Below are 12,281 nucleotides of genomic sequence, written 5' to 3' on the forward strand. Positions count from 1 at the left end.
TTGGCTATTCTAATGCAGTCAGATTGACCACATTCTTTCTTATTCTCATGTTTGCTTGAAGTCATCCTTTGTGTTTTAGATAACAAGCATTCCAAATTGTGTTAGCTGATACCTCTTTGAAAGCTGAATATTGATATTCCTGATGATGATGACACACAACATTTTCTCATGTGTCTCTTGGCCATTTGTATTCTTTCTTAGAGAGATATTTCTTCCTGATTTTATGGCATGCTTACATGGCAGAAATTTCATCATCAAAGCTTTCTTATTCATCAACATCATGTTGGCTATTGAGGAATATTTGCAGTTCTATGCTAATATTATGAGTTATTGTGATCAACTTCATTTGGATTTCCACAAAGAATGACCATAAATTTGATGGCATGGATATTACAATCTAACAAATTATTATAATCCATGAAATGAGCTGTCATCTCATTTATTGGTGTCCTCTTATAAAAGAAGTTTACTCAATAACATTATTACTTCTTATATGGTTTTGATAGACTAATGTTTTTATACTCATTATCATGTACTTTAAAAATGAGACAATTCAACTCTTCCATACAGTTTCTTTGTCTAATCTAGGTATTATAGACAAGATTTCTTATACTACGCTGGAGTGATAAGAGTTAACATGGAGTATTTGCATTTATTCCCAGAATTCATGTGAACTCTATTTTAATGTAAGTATGTCTGTGTGTATAAAAGATGAAAGAACAATATGGGATATGAGAGGCTATAAGAGGCTCTAAAAGGAAGGTGTATGTAGGAAAGAATGGATTATAAAGGGGTGAAATATCAAGCAATAAATATTATATGATATCCCTGCTATTAACAATATATAAAATATAATGTCTTTTATTTTTATTCATGAATTTTGGACTATATTCTATGGCATGAAATTGGGGTGACTTTAGCCAGATATGTTTTGTCTTGGTCAGTGTTCTAATACCTTGAAAAAACAACACAAACACAGCAAACTCTTAAGGGCAGTGTTTAATTGGAGCTAACTTACAGTTTCAGAACTTTAGTTCATTGTTGTCTCTTCAGCAGACATAGTGGTGCCAGAGAAGTAGTTGAGAATTCTTCATCTAGATCTGCAGGATGCAGGAAGTGAGTGACTCTGGGCTTGGAATTGGAATTTTGAAACCTCAACGCTGACACCCAGTGATTCAGTAGCAGCAAATCCCAATAGCAATAGGCTTTACTGTGTTATGGTCACATGGGAACACTGACAATTCAAAAGAGAGCATACATGTATAATATTGGAGCTTTTGTTGGTTATCCTATGACTTTGGAGAGAGTATTGTCATATTTAAAACTGAAATTATACATGTGTATTTATTTGTTTATATTATGCATTATTTAGATAGTTTATAATATCACTCCTTATGACATCTTCACACATCCTTATTGTTGCTATACCTTCCTCCCCTTCAGTATTTATCTCCCTCCCCTTTCACAATTAGAGTCTCCTCCATTGTTTTTATCCTTTTGCCCACTCTTACACCCTTTTTATAGTCCCATTTTACCTTTCTGATTTCTTCATCCATTCAAGGTTATGTACTCACATATGAAAATCTGGAGCTAAGATCCTCAGATGAGAGATAACATGACATTTATTTTTCTGGGTCTGAGATAACTCATTAAAAACAATGTTTCCTAGTTAATAAATAGAATTAAATTTTAATTAATTTGCAACTCAATCATACTTCATAATGTATATCTACCGTATTTCCATTATCAATTCACCTGTCTTAAGAACATTTAAGTTGTTTGCATCTCCTAGGTATTATGAATAGAACAGCATTGAATATACCTGATCTAGTATTTGTGGAAGAGGATGTTGAGTTCTTTGGGAATATGCCAAGGAACAGTATATCTCAGCCATATGGTAGAATGTATTTCTCCAAAAATTATTGGTTTATGATTCTTTATACAAATTTTAACTGTAATAGTATTCTCCAGCTACATTTAGATGATGTTATCAAATCTTACAAACTAACAGTATTATGGTTATAATTAGTGATAATTAATTGCTCATCACCAGTGCATGTGATTTTGGGTTTGGTAATGGTGGCACATACCTGAAATTGTGCTGCTTTGGAAGCCAAGAAAGGGAGAGACTGACAAAGTTTTGACACCAGCCTAGAAAACAAAGTGAATTCCAAGATAGCCTGAGCTATATCATGAAACTCTCTCCCAAAATCGAAGAAACACTCTGTGGAATTAATGTTATATGGACTGAAAAAAGAAAAATTTAAATTCTTAACAAAGTTAAACACAATTTTAATAAGCAATTTGAAGCAATTGAGAACATCAATTGTTTAATGGCATTTGCCATTTATAACTTTCTTCTCATTATGATCAAATACAAATGATTATTTGGGATGCTGTTCCATTAAAACATCATTCTGAATTATTTTTGAAATACCTAAAGAAAATCTCTGTAGTAAAATTTAGAAGAAGAGAACATATAAAGCCTAGGATAAAGATTGTTGAAAAGAAAAAATATTGTAATACCTTTAAAGAAAAAAATAAAATGTTTGTGCATGTAGAAAATGCTCATGAGATTATGAATTCTCAGGCTTTTTCTTTTATGATTATGATGTTAATACATGTCATATTCATAAAGGCTAAAGATAATAAATTTGTCTTTAACATGGTGTCTTACAGTACGTCCTTATGTATTGTCTAGATTGTTTGCATATACAATCCTTGGTGCATTAGATTTATTAAATTGCATAAAAATTTTCAGTTAAAATTGTAACACAATTAGATGTAACAGCTAAGTGTTTTAAATATTCTGAGGGACTAAAAACAAATTTTCAAATATACTTTCAGCACTTTGATTTATAAAGCAGCAGGACTTGTTAACCTGTAGTAAATTAATATATCATGAAATGTGGAATTATTAATAGAGCTCAACTTAAGCATCTGTGGTTCACAGATATTATGTGGAATTATTTATTGGTGCCCTTTCCCCTTTCTGACTTCCCTAACTGCCTTTGATGAATGAGGCTGCCATATCTTTGTCTTGACATAAGGAACAGAGCCTGTGCCAAAACATATGGCTCTGGGCTTAAAAGTTAAATTATTCGCATATTTATGGCAATGTCTAATATATAGATATTCTAAAAGTTCTGAATGGTGGAGATTTAGTGTCCAATTTCATATAATGAGGGAAGGTTACTATGAATTTGAAATGCAATTATTTCTTTTATCTTTTGAATTTATAAATATATCATTTTCCCTTCCTTGTTCTCCCTACAACCCCCTTCATATACCCATGCTATGTCTTTTTTAAATTCATGGCATATTTTTCATTTATTTTTGTTACACACACACACACACACACACACACACATACATATATATATACATATACATTCCTAAATATATAAATACAGCCTATGAAATCTGTGTAATACTTATATGTGTGTTTTCAAAAGGTGATCTCTTGATATTGGATAACCAATTCTTGTGCTCTTCAATTTGGTAGACTTTCTCCCACTATTGATATTCCCCAATTGCCTATAGTTCTTTGTATAGGGTTGAGGCCTCCTGGGATTCCTAATATTAGCTTTAGAATTTCTGTTGTTGTTTTCCTTGTTCAGCTCAAGTTTATGCTGTTATATTGGTGTAAATCATGGATATAACTGCTGATGTTAATGAGAGACCATTTTTCACAGTAAACTCCCTGTTTATGTCTCTTACAAGTTTTCACCACATCTTCTTCAAAGTTCCTTGAGCCTTCAATTTTGGAATTATCAATTTCCTTTTGAGTAATAATTATGTTGTGTGCACTGTGTTAATATAGTTCATTTTATGCAACTCTTCCACCCATGCTATAATGTCAAATAACTACTAAGTTGATACTACTAGAGTATCCCTCAATACTAACATGTTTGCAAATAGGTGAAGAATATTCATGACTCAGAGAAAAGCAAGTTCAGTCATTTAGTGGGCTTGAATGAAAACCAAGGTAAATAGACATCCACATATACTCTATCAGTTGACTTCCTGGTGACTAAAAAATGATAGACACATGCAAAAAAGGGAGCAGGTCTTTACCTCTAGGCAATGACAAGCAACTGTGTACTCTGCAGTGCTCAGAATTCCAGCAAATACCCCTCTAGTGACATGATGGACATATTTGAGGAAGCCTTATAGCAGTTATTATGAGAATAGAGTTCCACTGCTGGGATGAGATTTTCTAAACTGCATTTGACTTACTTGTTGTGATTCATATCATATTTTGGCACTCTTAGACATACCCATTAAAGTCATATATGTCCTTTTAAGCTTTTCTAGCTCTGTAGTTTCTTCATAGCTAATTTTATTATTAGTTTGTCTTCTCATAATAACAGTTGAGTCCCTTACCAGTCTCTACAAAAATATGTAGTGTACAAAATGATTGAGTGTGTATGTGTCTCTGTGTATATGATGTTGCTAACATACCAGAATATAATAGTTAGAACTGTAAAGTAAAATTATTCTCTACATAAACATATTTTCGTAAATAAAATTAAAATTGGAGACAAGAAATGTTCACTTACAGATCACTAATACTGAAAAATGATATATATTGTCTGGATGCCTTTCCAGTTTTATTATATTTTCATACAATATATAATTTTATTTTAAATCTATTACAGATACTGTCAGTAGCTCAATTTGAGTCTTCAAATATTTTTATTATCCATGGACCAGGATATTTTATGTCTGTTCTGTAAAAGCATGTATCAATTATACATAATAATGGATATTTAGCATGAATTTTCATACAAATATATAATGGATTTTTCACATATTGAGTCCTGTTGCCTCATTTTACCTCTAGTAATCCCTTTCTCTTACTCTATCCAATATTCTTCATTCTACTTGTTATTGTTTCAATCATTGCTTGTTATTGTTTCTAAGAAAATTATGGATAAAAACTGTTTACTGTATCATGGCACCTTAACAAATTCTACTGGACTGAAGAAACTGTCACTCTCCTTAACCATTAACTTCATGTAAATCTTGAAAAGTGTAAGGCACCACGAGCCACTCCTCTTCCATGCTGGAGGTTGGATGGTTCAAACTTGTATAGAACTTGTGCAGGAAATCATAGCTGCTGTGAATACAAGGGCAGCAGTGTAGTGACAATGGATGGTAGATGAGATCTAGACTGATCTGGCTGGTGTATTCTTAACCAATCTGTAAGGGTAAGCGTTTATAACCATGAGTCTGTAAATTCAATACCTTGTCATTGATGGAAGAAAATGTCAAAATATACTTTGCATCTGTTTCTTTAGTTTGCAGAGTTAAAGAAATGTGATGATTGATTGACATTTTTCCCATGGCACTTGTCCAACTTTTCTTTTAAATGAAAAATTTGCCCTAAAACCTTACCTCAAGGTTGACTTCTGTTTAAATCAAAACTGAGACTAAAACATTTTTCATGTTTCTGTGGGAGTTCTTATCTTCTTTAAAATGCTTGGCACACTTAGTTTATCAGATATTTTTGATATGTTGTATTTCTCATTTATTTCTATATTTGTTAACAAATGTTTTAAATAACTTACAGAGTCGATGCCAGGTAAAATTTCAATCTCAATAATAGATGCCCACTCCCTCTCTCTTTTTGTTAGAACTTTACAAAAATGCCATGGCTCTTTCTCTTTTGGTGGCTATGCATAGCTATTTTAAAGTTATTTGCTGATGTAAACAGTATTTATACTTTATTTTCATTCACTTAAATGCCCTAGGGACTTTCTGTTGTTTCTTCCAAGAATTAGTCTTGGCGTATCTTCTTCTTCACTTTCTATGAGGATCAAATGCTTCAAAAGAACCATATATTCCAATGATCCATGTGTGGCTTTCTGTTTTTATTGCATAATGAATAAGTAAAAAGTCCATCACTTATTGGCTAGGTTATTGGGATAATAACTATTACCAACTGAAAACTCATCATACAGACACCAACAGTTGAATTTTAATGAGGTGAGGTTTTTCAGTGAATAAGCAGGAAGAAATTATTGATGCTATGTTTACTGTTCCATAATTCACCATACTATCAAATTATGTGGATAAAAAACATTTAGTTCACCTGATAGTGAGTTGCATTTGGCCCACTTTAAGCAGTCTTCCTATTTCTTAAATATATCAATGGTAATCATGTCACCCTAACAATTTTATCAACTGTCAAGGCTCCTATATTGATATTATTATATTAAATGGCACCACATGAATAAATAACTGCATATCTGTTTTATATTTTCTTATGTTTATCCCAATATATTTGTTTTTCATTTAGCCTTTTTTATCCATATTTAATATACCTGCTGTGCAACTGTGGCTATTGTGCTTGAAACCACAGTGATCACAGACTGTGTTTATGTGATTCACAAAACCCTGAGCTAATTATTTGGCAATCAGCATCAAACAATAGATAAGTTAATTATTAATATTTCCTTGATAATTATGATGCTAAAGCAATTACCTGAAGAATTTGCTACCATGCAGAGTATATTTACTAATAAGAATGAGACCTATGCATGTATAGTCTGTCAGACAGAACAGAGTTTATACATAATAGATACTAGGTAACATCCCTATGTAGCAAAAAAGATGAAGATAAACTAATAATTAAAGTTCTCCTTTTGGATTTGGCTACATTATGCTTCAATTAATAACACGGGAAATATATTCTCATGCATACTGCTTGTATGTCAAGGTAATCATCACTATTCTGTAACATCACTAAATATATGTTTATGTGAATTATAAATAAATTTACTTTTTATGTTCATACACTAACACAGGAAGAAAAAAACAATACCTATAATACTTAAAAATGTAAATTAAAATAAAATTGTCCCAGGTTTTATGGAAAGTATCCTAGATGAGTACTATTTCAAAACCTCATTATATGTCCCAGATTGATTACATCATATACATACATATATCAGAACCTAAAAAATTATTGCTCATTTTTAAAATGTGACTATTGCTCTGTGACCATCCTCAAAACTTTTCTATATAAAGGGAGAAGTGGAGAAGTGGATAGCAAATGCTAGTAAATAAAAACTAAATTTTCAGTTTATTTCTAAGAAAGAAAAGATACATTATAACCTCACTCATCAAAGGAAGAGCATACAGATAGAGCTCCTAAAAGCCTGTGCATTTCAGTTAAAGGGATGTGTCATAAAGTGACACTTCACTGTTTACATTTTGCAAATTCTTATGCCTCATAGAAGGTTTTTCTGCTGCCATGGAAAGTAACTTCCAAATAAACACACTCAGGATATTCATAATGATGCTGGACTGGGTGAGTTCCCCGGTAAAGCTCAAGAAGCTTTTGATTTACACTGGGACATACTCAGCAGCAAATTGTGCAGAGCTGTTTCCTGTTGCGAAAGGGACCCATACACAACTATGCAATTTTAGGGATGTAAGTGTACAATGCCATTGATTGCCAATTTTTTTATCTTTTGGTGTCTTAAGTTTTCATAAGTTTAGATCATTCAAGCAATTTGTAACCATCTAATTTTCTCAATTTTGTCTTTTGAGGTTTAATAACCGTTTGTTACTCAATCCCAATGTGAAAGTCTGTTAGGCAACTGTCATGCTTCTGTCATGGACTAGCTAAAAGCAAAGGCACTTTTCAAGACCTGAGGGAAGTCAAAAGAATTACTGATTTTGGTACTTCAGACAGACATTTCTCATGGTCAATAAATGATTAGGCTCTTAGATGTTATGCATATTTTTCTATTTAAATTTGCCCACATATAATCTTGTGATGTCTCTTTTCCAATTCTTCTATCACAAAAAGTAAGCTACTCTAACATAATTGCTGTAAGCCTTGTTCCACATAGGTTTGATGGCCTGGGATGGATGTGGGAAGTTGGTGCCATGAAGAAATTGTGACTATCTGTTGTTTAAACAAGTGGCCCTGGATACCCTGGGCTGCTGTTATTTATACAGTTTCAATAACTTGTGGGAAGAAAGTTACAATTAGTTTTGCTGCACTAAGTTTCTAAAAATGATTATGATTACCAGTTTGTTCGTTGCTCCATACCTTCTCCCAACTTTCCCATCAGTAGCCATTACACTTTTGATCAATATATTCACTGTTAGAAGCACCAACAGTCTTGCAAGCTAAAAAGGGACTTTTCCAACTAGTCATACCTACATGTAGAACAGTTTTCCTGGTTACAGCATCATGCAAGATGAGAGACAGGTTTGTCTCTTATGGTTAATATTTATATATGGTAGGGGTCTCACAATCAAATCACCAGTCAAAGCTAGATCAATCCATTCTACATTCTGTACTACTCTATTTCCTCTGGGGATAGACCAAGGTTTTTTTTTTCTTTTATCCTACAAGCAAAGTGACCTGAAAACTTATTCTTAATAGTTGGCACTTTTTATCCCTTGCTCTCATGTCCTTCCTCCTTAAGTTCTTGGGGGTATTGGCACAGTTATTAGAAAGAGAGAACTACAGGTTTTCTATAATTCTATTTCATTCCCTTTCTCTAGACTGTTTCCATTATCTTCTAATTTCATGTATTTAATAACATTTGTCATAGACTCTAGTGGTTAGAATCATTCTTTCCAGAGAAGTTATGCAAGTATGTAATATTAAACATTATGACCTACTGTTACTCTTTCAAGCCATCAGTATGGCTAGCATGGTGAAAGCAAGGAGAGCAGGTAGCACATATTCTCCTGAAGTCATGCTGAGAATTATGTTGCAAACTGTATGCAATTCTTTGCCAAGTGAGTTAGGATTTCCAGGATCTTGCAACAAGGAGAACCATTTGTGCTATTCTCAGACCTTGCCCCCCCAAAATCACACATTCCTGTCATATAACATCTTTCATACATTTTCACATACTGTTAATTTATTGACATATATTCATAGAAATGTCAAGATGGGACTTATCACCAAATCTTATAACCTGAATTTGGTCTCGAGGAACCATGTAGTGGTAAAAAAATGCTACTAATTCATGTTCACAGTGTCTCATGAGCTTATACATATACCAAATAAAATAAATACAGTATAATAAAAATTAATATATACTTATAATAATTTAATATAATATAAAACATCATAAATTCCTGCTCTCCAATTATTTGCCATATGAGGTGGCTTTATTGTTTGTTTGGTTTTTGTTTTTTTTTGAGACAGGGTTTCTCTGTGGCTTTGGAGGCTGTCCTGGTAATAGCTCTTGTAGACCAGGCTGGTCTCAAACTCACAGAGATCCACCCGCCTCTGCCTCCTGAGTGCTGAGATTAAAGGCATGCACCACCAACACAAGGCTTTTAATTGTATTTTTATTGTTTGTTTGTATGAAGTAAATATAGAGATGAATCTTATTTAAGATTTAACTTCTTCAGTAACCATAGCATAATATATAGAGAAAATGGCTTGATTTACGGAAAGATATTTCCCTTTGAAATAACTTACTATTTCTTGTAGCTAGCAAGTACATTGAGCTCGAGGTAAGAAACTGTTAAGGTCTTAGAACTTAATTCAATGATCCAACATAACATAAGAGGTAGGAAGATAAAAGCAGTGTGTGAAAAATGAAGCAAGGGCAGCATGATTTCTGGTGCTGGAATCAAGATAAGGACAGCAACAGAATACAGCATCAATAGAGTCAAAAGCCAGTTCTGAAACCAATATTGTCTTGGACATTTATAAGTAGTCTGTCAAGCAGGTTATACAATGACATGAACTGTTTTCTTAATTAAAAAAAAACAGAAGCCGGACATTGGTGATTCACACCTTTAATCCCAGCACTCAGGAGGCAGAGGCAGGTGGATCTCTGTGAGTTTGAGACCCACATGGTCTACAAGAGCTAGTTACAGGACAACCTCCAAAGCCACAGAGAAACGCTGTTTCAAACCTCCCCAAAAAACAGACAAAACAATATAGTATTCTATAAAAATTGGAACTTAAAATGATAATTTCCTTCAAGACTATTTATATAACTTCCATTGTGAAATCATCTATTTCACTATTCTCATCTTGAGTTCTCTCTCACCTTCAACACCAACTCCCTTCAAAAGTAGCATATCAGTAGTTAAACATGGGTAAATCTAAAATCATGCCTTGAGATTTATTTCACTGACTATAAATTATCATGATGCTTGGATTGCTTAATATAGAAATCATGAAGAAATATCTGAGAATATGTATTTTTATTTTTGCTTGAACACAGAACAAAAGTTATTTTCAACTTTCAGAAATTATTTAAATTTATCCAAGAATTTACAACTACTTCTCCAATACTCCATTAAACTACAAAACTAATGCACAGAATCTATTTCCCATTACCAATTACTTTTACACAAATTACTTAGAATTTTTCTGAGACTACAACCCAGGACACATGACTTATGAAAAGGTAATTTAAATGAGCATCAGAGTTATGTGTTGCCATGAATTATAATGATGCAGCATGAGCCACAACCATCATCACAGATCAAATATTTCCTCTGCCGTTTCATTGTAGATGAGAGGTGTGGAGAATAAACATTAACAAAATTCATTTCATGCCAAAATGCCATGAATTCAGCCACAATATTACAGATGAATAGTTCAATGAAACTGTCATGTAGCGAATTGCTGACACATTCTTCAAGGATGATAAGTTCTGCCTTTTGTTACCTACCCCCAGGACCTTCAAAGACAAATGTATCTATTTGGAGGCACTCAAAAGCATGAGTCAGATTGATTTAAAATTCTATATCCAGGTTTGGTTGTAGCTAATCCAACTAAATAGAATAATGCAGCAGTTTTTCAACACACTAGACTGTCAGAAGACATGTAGTCCTTATGAGAGAAAAAGAAACAAAACCTGGAATGGCTTGTATTTATTAGGTACTCATTTACTTTTATTTAGAAAATGTTAACAAAATACTGCTTCTGAGATAAGTGAAATTCAAACTCATGATCCTGACGAAGAGGGATTCTATCATGACTCTCTTTTTAATCAGTCTATACAATAGCTTAATCAAAGACACTGACCTGCCTGAAATGTGAAATGATACATTCAGGAACATGGGTTTAATGCATCGTTTTTGTTGGAGACACTTTCTGGAGAGAAATATCTGGAGGAAGTAGATTTTTAGCAGCATGAATCCTCAGACTATACCTTGTTTCAACCTCTCCTTGACACAGTGCTTCCTGTCTACCCTGAGGTGAGATGACTAGCTTCCCTCCACTTGCCCCTATTATCACCATCTTCATTCATTCCAAGTCCCCAGGGCCATTCAAACATGGTCCAAGCACTTTAGCTGCAACCCAAGAAAAATCATCTTCTGTTAAATGTTTAGATATTTTCTCAATGTGGCAAGAAATATGACATATTCTAAAATGTAACATTACTGAACACCAAAATCCCAATACAGAATTAAAGATATTGTTAAATAACCTAATATGTTTTCTATTGATTTGTTATTGAAACAAAATGGAATCATCATAATCCATGTCTGGGATAATATCATTATTTAGCTAAGTAGTCATGTTGCCAAAGTGCTCTAAATTTATGTTTGTATCCATAGACTTGTGCTGCTGTCTGCTTCGATCAGAGAAGGTTCTTCTTGTTCTGGGGCAGCAGTGAGCTCATAAACTCATAAGTCATCCATGTGAAAAGTATAAATTACTGTGAGTTCATGAGTCCATAGCCCTAAATGGGAATAATTTTTTTTATTTCTTCTCTGGGGTTTACTTGTGTTATTCAGGATGTCCTTGAAATCACTCTAGACCACGCTGGCCTTGAGATTCACCCTAGCTTCCTACAGTATTTTAGAGATAATTATTAAAGAAGTAGAAAGAACATAACAGGCAGAGGGCACATATTGCCACTGAGGATATAACATGGCTACTGTGTCCAGGATATCACAGCTGCTGTGGATTCCTGTATAAATTAAAGTCAAGGAAAATTCTAACACAGATAAATGTCGATTTTGTGATGTTCCAACCCAACTAGGAAGTTACTGAAAGTTGCTGGCTACTAGGTAGAAAGGGAGTTATTCATATTTGTGCGTGGTAATTAGTAGCATCCAAGCTCCCATGCATGCACCCACATACATGCACACATAGGCCACACTAACTGGATTTCATCAGTTTTTTAACAAAAAAAAGGAGAATAGGGAGTGGGGCTGGGAAGACAGGATTGAATAACATTATTTTGGTATTCATGTTAGTTTTATGTAAAATTAATTGTTAATTTCAAGTGTTCTTTCAAGGCATGATTTAGGCTGTATGTTACAACTAT

Source organism: Mesocricetus auratus, unplaced genomic scaffold, assembly GCF_017639785.1.
Source record: "Mesocricetus auratus isolate SY011 unplaced genomic scaffold, BCM_Maur_2.0 Super-Scaffold_100006, whole genome shotgun sequence".
Taxonomy (NCBI): domain Eukaryota; kingdom Metazoa; phylum Chordata; class Mammalia; order Rodentia; family Cricetidae; genus Mesocricetus; species Mesocricetus auratus.